This window comes from Phocoena sinus, chromosome 17, assembly GCF_008692025.1.
Source record: "Phocoena sinus isolate mPhoSin1 chromosome 17, mPhoSin1.pri, whole genome shotgun sequence".
Taxonomy (NCBI): Eukaryota; Metazoa; Chordata; class Mammalia; order Artiodactyla; family Phocoenidae; genus Phocoena; species Phocoena sinus.
This window is the reverse complement of record NC_045779.1, coordinates 56,653,928-56,673,137: the sequence shown is the minus strand read 5'-3', so window position 1 is coordinate 56,673,137 and position 19,210 is coordinate 56,653,928. Positions and strand designations below refer to the sequence as shown.

Genomic DNA, 19,210 nt, shown 5'->3' with positions numbered 1-19,210 from the left:
CATGAAGAGATTCTTCATTTCTCAGGCAAACTTCAGCAAAATTGAGTCCGTGAAACTTCATTCATTACATTTTTAACTGACCATGAATTTGTTGGCTTAGTACCTGAAGTGTAACTTTATCTTTTCAATTACAGGACATAATTCACCCTCAGACCTTTGGCTTTAATTTTTTTATACAATATATAATTTGGTGTACACTTGATGGTGAAATTTTTTATTATTACAGGTGGAAAAACACCAGCCATCTCAAGGGTTTTGTGCTCGCAAAAGCGTGTAATTTTGTTTTTTTGAACCAAGTTAATCAATGATTGCTTCATGTGAGTAAATTTAAACTCTTGACGATTGCCATAGACTTGAGGGTGACAGAGAGGAAAAGATCACTTCCCTTTTTAAAATATCATTTAAATCTTGGCGAGCAGATGGAGATTAGGGGACGAATCCTTGTGATAGATTGTACTATTTAACTTTGCTGCTAAGATGCTATAGCCTCAGTTTTTATCAGTTACATACCAGCTTCAGCAGTTTTAGGTGGTATTAACCCTTTAAATACACAAATGGTTTTACTATTCAGATACAGATTTCAAAATTTATTTGATCTAGTATTTTTAGTTAGTCATGGCTAAAGAATGTTTCACTCAGATCCTTTTTTTTTCCTGAATGAAAATGCTTCTCACTGTGCCGTGCATATTTCCATAAAAGTTGGTAAGCTAATTTATGGCTTAAAAAAGAAAATAAAGTTCTATATTTAATATATGAGTACTTTTTACAGTGGAAATTGGTGGTGGACAGTATTAAATGACTCTGGTGTGGAAATACGCAGGTGGTCATTAGTGGCTGACCATGAGTTTACTGAAGATTTTGATATTAATTTTCTCTGCAAGCAGGACTATATGTAAATCTAACTCTCTTCCCAAATCCACTTAAATTGATGATAACATATGAACAACTGCATGCATATGAGGTTCGTTGTCTTCTCACTCCTCTAGGGAATATATTGTTTGCCTCATTGTAAAACTATTTTGACTACTCTTTTACCTAATTTCTCTACTGCAAAAGTACTATTTTCTTTCTGCTACTCCTAAAGAGTGTATGGGACAGGATACTAAAATTCTGGAACAAAAGTGGTACAAAAGGAATCACATGTCTGCCTGACTAGATGTATTAAGCAGGAATGAAGACCTTACAGAAAAAGCAGTAAAGGTCTAAAGAACATATACTTTTTTTTTTAATGATTGGCTTTTTCACTTCTGACAATAGTATGTTTCAAAAATATACTCATCTTTTCTCTGAAAAGATGCAAGAATCATTTAGTGAAAATATTTTAGAGGAAATTACTTCATCTTCAACTCACAGATTCATGATTCGTACCTCTCTAAAACTCTAATTTTAATCATTTTATAGTTTGGAGAAGGATGTTTTTCCTTTTAGCACAAAATGAGTTTAAACTGACTTTCACTAGAGAAAAAACATGCCACTTAAAGTCACCCCACTGAAGAAAATGAAGTCCAAATGCCCAAGAAATGTTTACTTAGTTTTTAACACCTACCATACTTCAAATACTGTCTTGGTCCTCTTTTATGTATTGTTGATCTTCAGAAGTTAAAGAAAAAAAAAACCTCTCTCAATTCAGTAACTTCATGTCGAGAGAATTTTATTTAACAATGAGAGTATCTGAAGATGTGAATTGGTAAAAAGAATGTCATGCTTAAGTCAGAATTTCTTATCTGCTACTAAAACCCCAAAGAGCAGCAGGTATTAATCTTGCCGCATTTGAATAATGTTCCCATTTTATCTATTTTGTAGTACCCCCTTTAAGCACCCATTGAGCTTGCTAGCTTCTCTCCAGCTCAGAAAACCATAGCAACCTCAGTCCTCACTTCTCCAACTCAGGATAGAGTTCAAGTTGTTCCCCTCCAGCCCACTTGCCATCAAACGCAAGGGAAACCCTGACCACCGACTAGGTGTCCAAAGACTTTCACGTCCTAGAAGAAGGGGGAAGGGACACACACACACACACACACACACACACACACACACACACACACACACCTGCGTCGTTTAATTGGGAGCGAGAAGAGAAAGTAGCAACTGAAAAGGTAAACACTTTTAGAGTTCTTTTGATTGTTCAGGAGAGCATCTCCGAGTGTTTGGGGACCGTCGGTTGGGCCGCCGCGCACTGGCCCCCACCTTCCCCCCCAACCCCGCGCCACTCCCCAAGGTAGGTCCCTGTCTTTATCACATTATTTCTAAAGCTTGCGGATTTTTCCTCCCTGTCCAGCTCGCGCGTTCCCACATGGGGGGTGGGGGAGGAGGAGAGGGGAGAGGCGGGGCGGGAAGGTAGCCTGGTCCCTGCACCGCGCAGCTCTCATTCGCCTCGCTCCGACTCGGGCGAAGTTCTCGCGCAGCCGGCTGGCCGCGGCCGGGGCCGGTCCGGGCGGGCGGCGGCGGCGGGTGCTCGGAGCCGGGCGGGGCGGCGGCGGCGGCGGCGGCGCGGGGACGCGCGCTGTCTCTTTAAGGGAGCTCGGTCTGGGGTGGCGCTTTCCTCCGCGAAGGCTCCTTTGATATTAATAGTGTTGGTGTCTTGAAACTGACGTAATGCGCGGAGACTGAGGTCCTGACAAGCGATAACATTTCTGATAAAGACCCGATCTCACTGCAATCTTAAGCGTCCTCTTTTTTGGTGCTGCTCCTTTCTCCAGACCCCGCGTCCTCTCGATCGCTCTCTCGCCTTCCTAATTTTTTTTTTTTAAACAAAAAACAACACCCCCCCCTCCCCTCTCCCACCCGGCACCCGGCACATCCTTGCTCTATTTCCTTTCTCTTTCTCTCGCTCTTTCTCTCTTTTTTTATAAGGGGGGGGGAGGGAAGGGAAAGGGGGGGAGGCAGGAAAGACCTTTTTCTCCCCCCCCCCCCCCAATAATCCAAGATCAACTCTGCAAACAACAGAAGACGGTTCATGGCTCTGGCCGCCGCGCCACCATCTTTCGGGCTGCCGAGGGTGTTCTTGACGATTAATCAACAGGTAAGGAGGGGAGGCCCGGGCGGGCCGCGGGGCCGGGGGCCGCGGGGGGTTCGGGGGGCGCGGGAGCCCCTCTGCCAGGCCCGGGGAGCCGCGACGCGAGTGCTGCGCCCGCTCGTGTGTGCGCAAAATGTGGGCGATCGCAAGCGGGGAGCCCTGGGAATTAAAAGTGACTTTCTTTGAAAAAAAAAAAAAAAAAAAAAGCAGAGGGAGAGTGTGCAGAAAGCCAAGCGCAGGCTTCTCGGGTTTCACATGCATTCTCTTTCTTCCTTTTTTGCGCGTGTGATTTCTTTCTTTCTTTCTTCCTTTCTGCTCTCTTTTGCCCCCTTCCTCCCTTACTTTTGGTGGGTCGAAGGCATCTGAGTCTTAGAAACGAACGACTTCAAACTGCAGTAGCCCTTGGAGTCAGGAGGGTCAAGTTCAGCCGCCGGGGAGGAGGAAAAACAAATCCCCATTTGCCAAAAAAAGAAGTTTCAGTCCGGTGCCCCCTCCCCCTCGCAGCCTCACTCCCCCTCGCTGTCTCTTTCTGGCTGATTTTAATTCTCTCCTACCGGGCGCAGCGGAGGAGCTGGGGGTGGTAGGACCCGAGGGGCCGCCGCCGCCGCCGCCAGTTTTCTGGGGCTCCTGACAAGCGGGGAGCAGACTAGGCACCAGCATGCAGAGTAGTAAGTTGGGCGAACTCGGGAGGGTTGGGAGGGTCACAGAGAGGGGCCTTCGTGTGGTCCCCAAAGTGGGAAAACAGTACAGGACTGGCGTTGGCTTTGAAGAGTTTGTAAAGCCAGGCTTCAAACTTTTTTCCCTTAAAGGCCCAGCTGGGCTGTAGATGGAGGGTGTCGCATCCCCCGATGCACCCGCCTCTGCGCGGCTCAGGGCAGCTTGACCGAGGGGTCTGTGCCCTGCCCGTGCCATGTGGCAGGCCTTGCAGCCAGGGCGCTTCCGTAGGGGCTGAGGAGGGGGCAGACTTCCTCTGCGGTGAGGATGATGCGCCCTGTGTCGCGGGTCAGCGGACACTGGCCGGTGATTAAATGCCTGACAGCGGTGGGACATCCAGGCGGACGGGCGCTTCGCCTTCTGTCTAGTTCCTGTTTGGGTTCTAGAGAAACGCATCTTTGAAAGGCCAAGGCAAACACCGCTGTCCCTTCAAATAACTCCAGGATTATAGGACCCCATGAATAATTTGAGGGTGAGGCGGAGGTGGGAGCCCTTTGAAGTGCAAAGCTGTTTTTGTGGCTGGGAAAGCTTTTTTGTCAGTACCTGTGTGAGATGGTGGTGTTTCCCCTTTTCCCCAGGGAAGTCAGTAACTGTTTTATGGCCCTAAGACTCTAAAGCAATTTAAGTTAGCGGGGGAGAGGGACTGGTGGGTTTCTGAGGGAATCTTGGACGTCTTAAATTTTAGGTCTTGCTTTACTTCCTCATATCGTTTTAGGCCTCAGAATTGATACTATGAAAGTGAGTAAGAGCGATGGATCTTAATGATGAATCAAAATTATGGTAGCATATTCATCCTTATCCTATTTTGGAAAATCACAGCTAGAGTTTTAAGTGAGGTAAGTGAAGTGAGAAGCTTAGCGGAGAAGTTAAATCCAGCTAGGCCGATTCATTGAACTTTCATAGATTCATTGAACTTTTGTAAACGCACCAGGTGAACAGGAAAGGGTCTGAGAGCACAGCAAGTACAAAGGGAAAATACAGATAGGGCCTGAGACAAAATTACCAAGAAATGCTTACTCTAGGCCTGGTTGTTGGCTTAAAAATTTGATTGTTCAAAGCAAAAATAAAATAGGAAGCTTCCAGCCACCTCTTTCGAGTTCTCCTGCTCTTAAGTTAAAACCTATGGATCTTGCTGGCATTGTGTTACTTTTCCTGCCGGTTTTAGGAAAAGTTGATCATTTAGAAAAGTCTGCCAGAGCTAAAAATGCAAGGGGCAGCAAAGGAAAGTCATGCGGGCGGCCAGTTCTTGATGTGGACAAAATGAGAATGAAAGTTTCTGAGCTCACTGTTGTAAAGTTTCTTACATGCTACTCATTTGCTTAGGCCACTTTCTCAGATATTCCACCAGTTAATGTATAAAAGCAGACTAGCTCTAAAACGGTGTGGGCTTTTTCTCTTTCCCCAAGTATGCCAGGGTTGTGAATAAATACAGGGTTTGTATGGGAAGATGAATCGTTTCCTGTAAGTTGTGATGCTGACAGGACAGTCTGGAAACGATACCAACATTTTGAGGATTTTTTTTTTTTTTTTTACCTTTAAGTGAAAGTTTATTAATGACGTGCTTAATCTTAACAAGTCAAACATCTCGTTCTTAGAGCTTCTCTGTCCTCAGATTTCATAACTTTCTTTTTAAGCTAGACCCTTGGATGGAAACATCTCTAGATTCAGTTAAATATACAGGGCCACCAACGTGCTAAAGTTTGACAATTATTTCTGGATATTAGTAATGTGAAAATAAAACTCCTAAGAGGGAAACAGAGTTTTAGTGCCAACATTATGACTTGATTTCTCTAAATGAGAGGCATTCCCTAGCTTCATTAATACTGTTGGCAAAGTATTATTTACAATCGGCGAGTTGACGTTTATGGCTTCCTGATATATGTTATATGTTAGGATATGTGTGTGTAGAATACTTTTCCACTCATAGTAACAAAGTCGGACCCTCTCCAAATAAATGGTGGAACACAGCAAGTTCCTCACAAAAAAGTTAGTCACTCTTGAATTTTAGATGCTGCAAGGGTCTTTGCTGCTTTTTAGATTTTGTCCTTTGTCTCTTAAAGGTAACATTAAAAGGAGAAAAGTGTCATAAGTAGCTGGGAAGTCTGACTTGGTTTTAGAGCTCAGCATTTTAAAGAGTAGGATTTTACAGGATTTTATAAAATCTTCTACATACTTGCTTAAAAATAGGTTAGAATCCGTATGTGTGCTAGTCATAAGTGAGTTACACATGGCCCTACCATATTTTCAGTATTATTTTTACTTTTCTTTTAAGTCACATACCACTCCTGAGTTTCCTCTGATTTCCACAGGGTAGGTCTCACTAACACACACAAGGAAATCTTCATTCATAAGGAAAAGCTTCAAAGCAGGGAAATGAATTCATCTGTGGAAAAGCTGCTTTTTAAGATTCTAGTATTTCAGTGATGTTTCTATTATTATTGTTGTTATTATTTTTGATGTGTGTGTGTGTGTGTGTCTGTGTCTTGTGGGGAGGGAGGGAGAGAGAGAGACAGAGAGCGAGAGAGCGAGCGCGCGAGAGAGAAGAAATACAGACTATGGTTTGCAATTAACGACCTGCACATTTGTACTAAATACAGAGGGTGATAAGTTTTAATAAACTCTTGTCTTACCTTCTTTGTTGAAGTAAATAAACATTACTGAAAGTTTTCAAAGGGCTTGCAGCAAATTGTTTTTGAGCTAGAACTTTATTTTGAATTTGAAATGAGCACAGATATTGCACAGGCCTTTAAATTTTTTTTATAATACATGTATGTAAAATTTTTTTTCCTTCAATACCCCTTTTGATAGCAAACAATAATGTAACAACACTATACTATTGTGTATAAAACAAAACAGACTTTAAGAAAGTTAGGGGCAGGTGTTTATAATTGATTTAAAGGGAAAATTATTATTTTTGTAGAAAGTGATGCATTTAAAGTAAAATGACTGGTGCACATTAAAACATATTCTTATTAAGATATTCTGTGGTGTGTAAAATGCAGCCATTCATTCAACAGGCTGACAACTTTCCACTTGGTATTTGCCTTTGCTTAATTTAGTTTCCGCAGGACAGCTAGTGTGGTAGTCTGCATCTGTTTTTGGCAGGCATAGAAAACTATAAACTCAGACAGTTTTGTCTCAAATACTGCAGCTCACAAGTTACAATCAATTTGATAAAAACAGGCAAGTTTTATGGACTTGCTTTCTGTTGTTCATCCTTGGTCAAGCTTTCAGGTAACAGAGGGTTCTTTCTCTTCCCCTCTTTTGCTGGTTATAAGTACTAATAGCCTTGATAACTAATTATGAGTCTTGTTTACTCATTTAGCTTCCTTAATTATTGCTGATTGAAATTTGGGGAAATTAATGACAGCATGTCTAGACTTGGTTTTACTTTGATTGTCTATCTATGTGATAACATAGATAGACATATTCTATATTCATCTTTTGATACCACCATACAGAAAGAAGTGAATTCTTTGTTACTATTCTAGTTATGATTTATGGAATTGTAGGGTCCCTCTTAGATAAAATACGAAGCAACTCTTACAGCTTTTGTCAAGTAGAAATTTAGTCTGATTCTCTCAAGGCACTTGTAATCATCATGGATAGAGAATACTAACGCACTTTGAAGTTCTTTATGTTGAAACAATTGAGAACAGTTTTTTATAATTATCAAAATTATTTACCTCCTAAAAGCTTTAATCAGTAGATTAAAGTAAATATGTTAAAATACCAAGTGGTATTTTATACACTGTTCAGTAGCAAACACTTTTGCGGAGGGAGGGAATAACCACTTTTAAAAATTTATCCTCAGGTGTAAGTGGGTCTTAAGCCGGTTGTTTATTTGTATAGGATATTCTATTAATTATATATGGCCTATCACTCAGTGGTTCTCAGATCCCTGGGAACCAAATTCGTTGGCCTTTGATTTGGTTCTCTGATGGGTATAATAATGTAGAACTTGGTTTAGGTTAGAAAGAGAGCTTTGGGTTTACGGAAACCCCTTTGCTGCATTTGCAGAAGGATCTATGGATGAAAATGATCTAAATTGTTAAGAGTGAGTTAGATGAAGAAGCCTGGCTGGTCACTGCAGCTGTAGTAGCTGTTATGGTAGCAATGTCTACTTTTTGTCGTTGAACTTTTTTCTTTTCCGAACAGCACAAATCCAGGCAGCAAAATGAAGATGAAATTATCTATGTACTTCACATTTGAAGCATCAGTGGAAATCATTTTCTGATTCAAAGTTATGATCGGAATACAAATAAACATCAAAACACCCCAAAGAAAGACATGAGGGATATGCTTTTTATTCCTAAATATGTTTCATTAAAAATAAGAAAGAAAACTTTTAATTTTTAAAATGTTTCTAGCTCTTTAAAAACCTGCAGTAAATACTTTACAAGTGGCTAGACACCTTCCCTGGTGGTTTAGTTTATACAAGCAGGAAACTTTCTCTCTTACTCTTTCTCTCTCTCTTTCTTGTTTTCTTTAAACCAACTGACGTAATGCCAAACTTTTCTTTAAAAGAACAGACAGAAGTAATTGGTAGCTTTTAACTTTTAATAATGTTCTGGATTGGTTTTAGTGGCCAAAATGCCATTTAAAAAAAAAAAAAAAAAAGTTCAAGTAAGAACGGGCTTGTGGCCTGAGGAAGAAAGGCTCTGTTGATGCAGTTATTTTTATTCTGTTTTTCAATCTGTTATTAAAAATCTTTCCTGCTGAGCCCTGCTGGATTTCTCCAATTGCTCTCTGTGATGGCTGGTGCATTTCAGGTTACCGTAACTTAAACAGTTTTTGGGTTTTGGGGAGAGTGGGTATTTGTGTTGGGTTATTTCTTTCTTATTTGGGGAAAAAAAACCATTTGTTTTTGTTTCATTTGACATGAATTAATTAAGATTATCAATGGCGACAGGTCAATGAATACGTTTATATAAAGAACGCTACACCTGTTAGCAAGAGTCTGAAATGTGGAAGTTTAATTGTGACATTCATCATTTTTATGTGCAGAGGAAGGAAAATAGATGAAACTCTACAAAAATATATTTTTAGATCGAAAGCGTTAATTTTAAGGGTCATTTTGTTTCTATGGGCCGCCCTTTTTGCTCACAAATTTAGATGATAGTTTTTAACCCTATTATCACACAGTGTTTTTAGTTTCATTTTTTTTTTTTTTTTAATAGTCATTTTCTCTCTTCCTGGTCTTGTATAGGCAAACAGAACTTTCTCCGGTTAAGAGATAACTTGGTGATGTTGGTTGACATCAGGGCAACTTCAGAAGCTGGCAAGTAGGAAAATCTTTTCAGAGAGCAGAAAGATTTGTGCCAGTTTTTCCGTCCTTGGAGAAAGACGTTCCACCCAGAAATGGGGCCCTGTGCCCCATTTGGTGGGCCAGAACTGACTATCGACATTTCTGGTAGGAATTGTTCGGAAGGTTTAAATCTTATGGTTACTTGTCTTGGTTTAAATCTTACAGTTACTTGTCTTGGACTTTGCGTTTAACACCAAATTTGTTCTGAGGGTTTTTGTTTTTGTTCTGTTTTCCTTTTACACAGACTGTGTTTTAGAAATAATATATACTGAAAATTAGGTATCATACAGATACCTTAAAATGTCTTTTAAGGCATTAGTAATTATCATGAAAAGCTTTCCGTATATTCAGGGAAGTAGAAGAGTTCCCTGCGTGGAAATTTGATGGTTTTGATTTACCTTACGTTTTTCTCATTTTTTCTTGTGAGAACTACAGATTTCAGTTCAAATCAGAGGCATTTTTTCTCTGCTAACCACTCCTTTACATAAGGATGTGTCAGGAAAAACTGTAGGAACTTAAGCTATAACTTGTTTGCATCAGCATAGAGAGAGTATCTTAGACTGAGTCTTGATTTATTTTTTACAAAGTTTTCAAACAGGAATTTCAGGTGATGGGTCTCTCCGTCACTATGTTTTTATTGAATGAATATTGGTTTATTACTGCAAAACTGAGGGAACAGTAATAAAGTTTGGTGAGAAGAGAAAAAAAAGGAAGAGAGAGGTGTTCAGAGCCGCAGTCCTTTAATATCAGTAGTTTGTTTACTGTTCAGTGGTGGGGCGGGGTTGGAGAGGCTTTGTGGAAGATGATACCAAAAAAAAAAAAAAAAAAAAAAAACCATCAACTGCGCATAGGATCCCCTCCCCTTAAGGTTTACTTAAACAATATGTTTCGGTTTTGCCTCAAGCCATTCCGCACCACTTCTGCTCCAAGAATCCACCACTATCTTGGTTCCTGAGCAATTAAGGATGACCCTTTCTGTTATATAATGAACTGCAGTATTGTTTGAACAAAGGTAATGTATTTTGATTTGTGTGATATTCTGGTAACTAGTAGTAGGATGTCTGTAGTATGAGAGGAAATCTAGCATTGTGAATGCTTGCAAATGGTTGATGTATCCACGGTATGTTTAAATTACTGCTGATATGTGTGCAGCGCTATTGCAGGTATGTGTTATGTATGTAGTATTTGTAGATGGACAATACGTAGATACACCTTGATGGTGGAATCCACTTTGCTAAACAATTAATTCTACGCTTTAAAACATAAATCTTTTAAGGAGCTACATGACCTACTTTATAAAGTCTCAAAGTTTGAAATGCGTTTGGAGTTTAAACATAATGAAGCCATCATGATCATAATACTTATACCTACGCTGAATTTACTAAGAAATTTAAGAAATGACAAAAAAACTGTACATCAAAATGCCGCCTTGCGGTGTATTCTGAGAAATGCTTCTGCAGATAATTTTTTTTAAATCCCAAATTTCTGTTGAGAGGAGCAGTTAAGTGACAGTGCTGTCTGTTTCTGAATATATCTTTTTAATGGATAACACTTTATAGTTTACGATTCTATCATCTTAAAACGTTATGTAGAAATAATATGGAACATGTAAAGACTTTGTACTATGATCCAATGCGTTTATCCCTAGGGTGATGGATTCTGTGCGTCACCCAAATGGGATGCTATTTGCCAGGCTTGTAATACTGGTTTGAGGGTTGCTGTATGTCCTATTTCATCAAGCAACACAATACAACAACTTTGGTATCTAGGTAATTGACGGTCAAAATACGTTCTGGAAAATGTTCTAAATACTTATAATTAAGTCAGAAGTTAACTTATATATTCAGTTTATTTAACATGAATAAACAAGTGGCTCACTGTCAGCTATTTAAGCCTTCTATTATAGACAGTGTTAGAGGGAAATATACAAGTGCCCATAGTTTATTTTCTGATTCTTTTTTCCTTTATTTAATGGGAGCACGTTTCTCTTTTTTGCATTTATAATTTCTTTATCTGTTAATTATTTGTATCCATGATAGTGAGTAGTATGGTATGATAAAGAATAATAAACATATTCATATTACCTAATGTATATGTCCCAAGCTTTAAAAACATTAATATTACATTATTAAATTATTAGAGTAACGAAGAATGAACCCAGTAGAGGATGATAGATATACCAGAACTGCCATTTAGACATTAAATGTATTTTAGCTGTAGAAAAAGGAGAGGAAAAAAGATTTTTGCCTCAAAATTTTTTTTCACTTGTAGAATTTGGACAGAATTTATGAAACTTACAAATCAAACATTTTTTACTATAACATGTGTTTCTTGCGTAGATTCTACAATATGACTTTCAGTGAATCCTTGTGAATCAGTATTTCTGTTTCGCCTTATAGACGCATGTATTATATCTGAGATCAGATACAGCTATAAATAGTGTAAATCTATACGGCAGACGTTAGTTTGTGGAATCTAATTTCTCTATTACATGATACACTTCATGTGTAAAGGGATCAAGCATTACTAATCTATTTTAGCTTTATTGTTTTCTCTGAGCTATGCACAAGTGTAGCATATGAATTAGTGGCTTCATATGAACTATGTACATGTACATGCCCATGTCTGTATTTTCACTCATATAGAATGTTTTCGCATTACAGGCACCGAGTGGAATTTTAACATAGTACATATTTTTTTTGAAATGACTTTAGTCTTTGTAATATCCATTTTAATTACTTAATGCATCCCAACACCTATCTGAGGATTAATTTAATTAGAATTTTGGTTCTGAAATGAGAGTGAGAGTGGCAAAACAAATTAAAACCAACTTCTACTTGTGACTTCTTTGTGATGTCAGTATTCACACATCTTTAGCTCTGAAAGATGTAGAAAGAAATACATCAGCCTGTTTTTTCTTTCAATACTATTAAGTAGCTCTGAACATATAAAAGTTCTTAAAAGAGATTTTGGCATTTGTTTCTGCTTTACTTTTTGATACCATTAAATATTTTTGAGAAGAGAATCTAGCTCGTTTTAATTTTTTAAAATACCATTCAACTGATGGAAGTTAAGACTGGTCATATATATATATATATATATATATATATATATATGACTTTTAATCAAGGCCCATGTTATTAAATTTTCTCAATACGTATTAGTCTGATTGTTAAATAATTAATAGCTCTTCACCAGTTATTTATAGATACATCTTTGAGATTGTTTAAAATCATGTATTTTTCTGTATTTGGCTGCTAAATTTTTATGTTAATAAATTGATTAAATTATAAATTGAAAAAACACAAACGATTATGTTTAATACTGTCTTTAACTTATTTTTGGAAGTATTTTTTTAAAGATTATTGCAAATTTTACTCCTCAGGTTTGCCAACTTAGGTACCTTTTAGAAGCTAACTTTAGGTACAAGTGGCCAGTGTAAGCAGTAACACATTTAAGTAATGAGTAATATGAAACCTCATTTTTCCTGTAATTTACAAGCAGATAGTAAGGAGATGTTTCTCTTTTGTATTTAGAATGAATTTGCATTACATTCATTGGATGCAAGATGTGGTAAATTACTTTAAGAAGCCCGCTGTCATCTAAACCTCAATTACAATAAACTCTTTATTTTGCTCTCTGTCCCATCACTGTTTATTCTACTTTTAAATGTCTCCTTCTTAAGACAATTTATGTTGTTGAAAGAGTGTCCTCATTATTTACATTTTACTTTTCCTTTGTACTTTGATAAGCTTTAAATAAGAAAGCTGTCACTCAAGATTTCAGGCTAGTAGTAAAAATCATAAAGTACACATTTTATGTGTAAATGTTTGTGTATGATCTTGCATGTTCACTTTGTCAAAACATTCAACTCTTTAGCATTCCCCATATTTGTGTATACTCTGTACACACCTGTCTTGTACTTTTTACTCCCAGGATAGTTCAGTGTATCATTGTTAACATTTAATTATGTGTATACATGCTTGCCTCACTCCCTGAATAATTCCATTGGCAGTGATAAAAATTAAAAAGTGAGACCAGTGATGATTAGAAATGGAAAATAGGGGGGTAGATATTAGCATAAGCAGATTTCCCTCCTTTTTGTTTTTCCCATTTTCGGTTCCTAGTTAAAAAGATTTATGTATGTATATCTGAACAGAAGAGGGATTTGGATACTGCACAATCCATTATAACATAAGGAACTGTTGCTGTGTATGGCTTTACTTACTTATATATTTTTGACATGGAAAACTCTGACCTCTTTGCCTGTGGTACTTGGGAATTTTAGATAAACCCCACTGGGGTCCCACTCATCAGTTCTGGCTTTGCGTGACAAAAAGCATCCTCTAGCTTCTGGTGTGCTACTGTGCTGTTTCCCTTCAGGAGTGGAAGCCCTGTAAGTTAATTTGGCATTTGAAAGCACAACTAGAATTTCTCCTTTTTGAAAATCCTCTGGATGGTTTTCAGAGGAGTAAGCAGAGATCATGGGCAGCGTGATGGTGTTCATCTCAGGATGCTAAAGAAAATTATGCTGAGAGCAAGCATGCGTCCTCTGGATTATTCTGCCATGCTTTATTACCTTTTTTTTTTTCCTCTTTGGGATCTAATATTTCAGGTTTTGGAGGAGTGAGGATTTCTCCTTTCAGTGGAAAAATGTGCCAGCTCTAGGATTTTTCCTTCCATTTCTTTATAATATTTATATTTTTAGGGAGAGAGGCACGAGAAGAAGAACTTCTATACTGTAAAATAATAATTTGATTTTATTGTTTGCTCTTGAGCAGCCCTTTGCCATTCCATTTCTATGAGGAAATGCATCCAATGAAATTAAATAAAGTTGTGGTATAATTTTGCAACAATTCTAAGCACCAACTGTGACATATTTCTGGCAAAAAAATTAAGGCAATTTTAGATACTCAGTGCTTCCACCAAACTCTGTATTCCAAGTTTATAAATATGAATTTGATCGTTTGATCATGGATGATGCTTGAAATGAACGTATCTTGATTCAGGGAAGAGAGTACTTAAATTATGCTCACCATCAATGTGCTTTAGATTTGCAAGAAATAGAATGCCAAGCATCATGCTTTCAGCCCTTGGAGATCTTTAGGAAAGAGTTTTACTTGTTTATGGTAGCTTATATTCAATAACATCAAGCACAGACTGTTTATCATATTTGTGCCTTGAGCTGTAGTGAAGTTCAGTAAATGATTGTATTTCCATCAAGGTTTGGGGAGTAACGAACACTTAGTAGCCATCTGCTATGGATGGTTCTGAGGTTTGGAATTTGTAACTGATTTTTAGGAGCTACGGCGTAAGTATAAAATAGGTGGAAATACCCAGTGATCTCCTTTTATAAAAGTTAGTTCTGTCTTTAATGTCTAGGAAAATATAGCAGTGAATATTTGCTTTTTGTATGTTTTGTCTCCAAGCAGAGGAAACTGACAGTTTTATGTTTTAAGTGCCGAAAGTTGTTCTTGGCTATGCACCCCCTAAGTTAATCACTGAGATGTTAACTTGATTTTCTGTCTTTAAAAAGTTTTCAAATTTTAAAGCACAGTACGCTTCCATTATTTCCAAATTGACATCCTGTGTTCTGGATTGGTTTTTAGAGAAATGTTCTCCAAATTCTCTCGAATTGCTTTAAGTCCATTGATTTTGAAATACTGAGTTTTGCTTTTTTAAGCTTTTCAGAAAGGAGAGGAAATACTTCATCTTTTGAGACTTTTCTTATTGTAGAACCCTTTTTATCTCCCATAAAATGCAAATTAATTTTGCATTCATTTTTTATTCTTGTGTGTGTGTTATCTTTTCAGAAACTCATTTTGAGGCATCAGAAATTGATTAGTGATTTGAGCTTCCCTTCCATACCTACCTGTGATATAAGATATTTTGGTCATTTCTAAGGAGTCACTACGGAGAAATCCTTTCTAATGTCGTTTGCAGTTTTATTTTTACTTTAAATAAGAGTGGTATTCGAAAAGCATATATTTATTTCTTGAGGTTAGTTGCAAAAATGATGAACAGTATAAAATAACATGACATTTAGTTGTTTCTCATTTGCGTCTGAGGCAATTTGTATCTAAAAATTTGATTGAAGGAAAAAGAAAAAAAATTTCAACCAGCTTTGAAATCAGTGTAAGATAGTCCTACGGAATTTTCCAAAATTAGTAAGAAAATGTGAAATATTTTCAATGCGCAGGGTTAAAATTAAACTGCATGTATAGTGGATACTTCAACCTGACACATTTTACTCTAAAACTGTTTTAGTATAAAGAAAAATTCCTCTGGTTTTGCCTGTATTTTATTTTTTTGCAAACTGCTTTGCTTAAAATGATTGGCATCCTTAAATTACAGTTTTGTGTAAAACAAATAAGGCTGCTACTCTAAAGAAGCAGCGGCTCTGCACATTCATCTTAAAGACTATTTTGAAATATTTTCATTTGGAACAAGTGCATCAAGCCCTAAATAAATAGGTACCAAATTGCAAACTAGTATCCCAAACACATCACCCAGCTATTCACTGAAAGTGGGACTGGCTCTGAGAAAGCACATTATTTCCATTCGCAGTGTAGTGTTTTTAACAGCATTTTGGTGTCTCCACTGGTAGAAACGTGGACATTTCAACCAACCACCTCCTTGTTTGGTTCCCGTGATGTCAGGTGAACATTTTGCCAGAACTTTTGGTCTGGTGTAATCAAACCGTGTTGTGGAATTAGGCTAATATGATGATTTCAGATCATGTTTAATGTGTTATTTTGAAAAGATATTTTTTAAAAATTCACCTATTTGTAATATAATGGAACAGCCTGGGCAGTGTTTTTAGATCTGATTCCAAGCCTCTAGCCACAGATCAAGAAGGACAAAATTCCACCGATATTTCTTCTTTTCCTAATGTAGGAGAAAATGGGGCTTATTTGCATAAACACTTTTGTAGAAATAGTTGGTCAACTTTATTTCGACCAAAGATGATTGTGTAAAATTGGAGCAAACTTACTGAGCCTGACAATATTGTGCATTTTAGTTCCTTAGGTAACATGGATAAAACCATGTACAAAAGGAAACTAAGAAAAGAATAAATTTCATCTCCTGTTGGAGGTTAGATGTAGAGTGAACTGCTTAGTCTCTGAATTTTCTTAGCTCTGTGCCCCATTTCCTTGGCTGGTGGGTACATTTCATCATGTGCGTGAGTGTACAATGTTCTGCTTCCTGCATACATGTGCACATGTGGATCTATTCTTAAGAGTCTTTGCACACTTTTTTGTTGAGGTAAAGCAGACCGTGGCCAAGGAAACACTTCTTTCCTCAATGGCTGAACTTGCCCTGAATGGTCAGTTTTGTATCTGCTGCTCAAGTTTAAATTTTGTTTCTTTGTTTTTCTTTAATTCAGGTATTGTTCAGAGTGACCATAGGATCCTGTTTTATTTTGAGTGATAGAAGGGGCATGACCTCTATCCACTTGAGCAGACTCATCTTATTTTACAAAGGAGAAAAGTGACAACTGAATTTCCCATGATCACACAGCTAGTTAAATAAAGGACTGAACTAGAATTCGTCTCTGGTCACCATGCTCATTTATATCTATAACACTAAATAATTTTGACATTTGTTGAGGAAATCTGCCTGATATTTGCTATTCATTCATCTTTATTTTTCCTTTTGTAGATGGATGGGAGAACAGAATTAGAATATCACTTAGTATGCATTGGGGAATTGATGATCATATAATAAGTCAGTTGGTATATTCCATATTATTTCTCTATCAATATCTTATGAAGATATGGGAATCAAATATTTAGTCTAGAAGTTACCCTGGAAGGTTAAAACGTTACTGCAGAAAATCTAGGCTTAATGTCTCTTTCACACACCTGAGCAATAGATGCCTCTTTGGGTTCATATACATAAAATCCAGTTGGTCTGAAGAATTGGTTATAAAATGATCATTAATAAGAATTTTACTTGGTATTATTATTCTCCTTTTAACTTAAAATGCCTCCAACATTTATCTATTTTTGAGACCAGTTTAAAAAAAAGCAATCCGTTTGAATTAAGGATTTTTTTTACCTTCCAAGAAACTGAGAAACTGGACTTTTCTTTACTCGTAACACCCATAAGCCCCTTGGCAGGTTGAAAACTACAGACAATATCTGTGAGATAGGCCTGAAATGTGCAATAAGTTATTAAAATGTGGTTGAGAAACCATTTGTGGCATTTTACATAGACTCCTCAGCATTTATAAAAACAAATTAACAAAAGAATAATGAAGGAACCTCATTTATTTTAAATGCTTTTCTTATCCTGTCTTTTGAATGATAAATTTCAACCTACATGTAGTGAAAATGAACTGTTTTAAAATATAAATTTAATCTATATTTTTTAGCATTTCTTTAACATTCCGTTTTTATCTATGACGCCGCTGTACAATATGGATGCAATTGACATTTCTTTATTGGTTGTAGTTAAGCTAATTTTAATCATTTAATCTATTGCAAGCTAATTTTAATCATTTAATCTATTGCGTTGGAAAAACGGGGAAAAAAATCTGTCTTTTTAGACATCTGAGGTATTTCATGTAAATTTCTTGTTTCTTTTTAGCTTTCAGTCCTAATAGCTATATTATATAATTTAAAATGTTAATGCAGCTCCCCTATCAGTGAAATTTGTGATTTATACCCCCGCCATGCCACCATTTCCATTTCTGTTTTAAAGAATTGTGGTGAATGCCATGCAGAAGGGTATTGGACCCAAGACATCCCCAAACTCAAGACAGCTTCAGAAGTGGCTTTGGAAAGCAGGAGGAGGTGTGTCCACCGCTGAAATGGGCTGGTTTGGTCCAGGGTCTGTATTTGAACCCTCATGTTCAGTTGCAAGGTGAAGATACCTGTTGGTTTGGCTTTTGTTTGTCTGGGTTTTCCTCTGTTTCTTAGACAGAGGGCAGACTTTTTTTTTTTTTTTTTCCTTTAAATATGGTTGTTTTGTTTCTTCAATGTTTCTTTCAGGTGAAAACACTTTATAAATGGCTGGATAGTTATTCCTGTAAAAGGATATAGTTTGCTTATGGAAGATTATCATATTCAGTTAGTTAGAGAGGAATGGAATGATCTTTAACATTAAAAAGCAGTTCTTCCAAAATGGATTAAGGAACCGTTTTGGCTATTAGGCTGATCATCCTACAGAGCAAACATCTCTTTCTTGGTGTAGTGAGCATACGATACAGAGCAAGGCGAAAACTTCCATTATTATTATATAAATATCTTGGATTTTCCCCCTTCTCTTCCTCTGGCTATTATTTCTTTATATAGGTTTTTCTTTTTACTTTTTTTTTTTTTTGCCCCGGCTGTAAATGACAGTTTAGCATCCAATGTATACCTAATCGAACCATAGGAAACACTATCAGTGCCTGTCTCGCCCTAGTCTGTCTTTTTATTTATTTATTTTATCTATTTATTTTTGGCTGCGTTGGGTCTCCGTTGCTGCACAGGGCTTTCTCTAGTTGCAGCGAGTGGGGGCTACTCTTTGTTGCGGTGTGCGGGCTTCTCATTGCGGTGGCTTATCTTGTGGAGCACAGGCTCTAGGCGCATGGGCTTCAGTAGTTTAGCACGCGGGCTCAGTAGTTGTGGCACGTGGGCTCAGTTGTTGTGGCTCGTGGGCTCTAGAGCACAGGCTCAGTAGTTGTGGCACACGGGCTTAGTTGCTCCACGGCATGTGGGATCTTCCCGGACCAGGGCTTCAACCCGTGTGCCCTGCATTGGCAGGTGGATTCTTAACCACTGCACCACCAGGGAAGCCCTCGCCCTAGTCTTTCTTAATGATTTTCTTAATGTTATTTTGGAATTTATTTTTTCTACTTGATTCTTTCCCTTATATTCCAGCTATCTATTTTTCTCCTTTGACTTTAGGAGAGTGGAACTTTATCCTGTATTCTTGGCATTGCAGATCAAAATAAATTTAAAGTGGTTCTTACTCTGAGCTTTGTTTATCAGAAAGTACTTTTTTGTTGGCTTTTAAGACAGATCAAATCCAGATAAGGTTTCAATGAGTTTTTTGTATTTCATTTTTTCTTTCCACTTATTAAGGGATTTGCTTTCCTTTATTTAATTTTACATTTAATTTTATTTTATTCCCCCTGAATCAAAACTATTCTCCCTGAATATATTCACTTACTTTTGGTAAAT

The 19,210-nt window shown here is 37.5% G+C and overlaps 1 protein-coding gene across 3 annotated transcripts in view; it reads left to right on the top strand.

The window, feature by feature from the left end:
- Positions 1-2,588: 2,588 nt before the first annotated feature.
- TRPS1 (transcriptional repressor GATA binding 1) overlaps positions 2,589-19,210 on the top strand; it is a 255,589-nt gene continuing 238,967 nt past the window's right edge. For all 3 annotated transcript variants that reach the window (XM_032610036.1, XM_032610035.1, XM_032610034.1), the window contains exon 1: positions 2,589-3,022. The gene's annotated coding sequence lies outside the window, so the exon portion shown is untranslated. The remainder of the gene's footprint in view (positions 3,023-19,210) is intronic.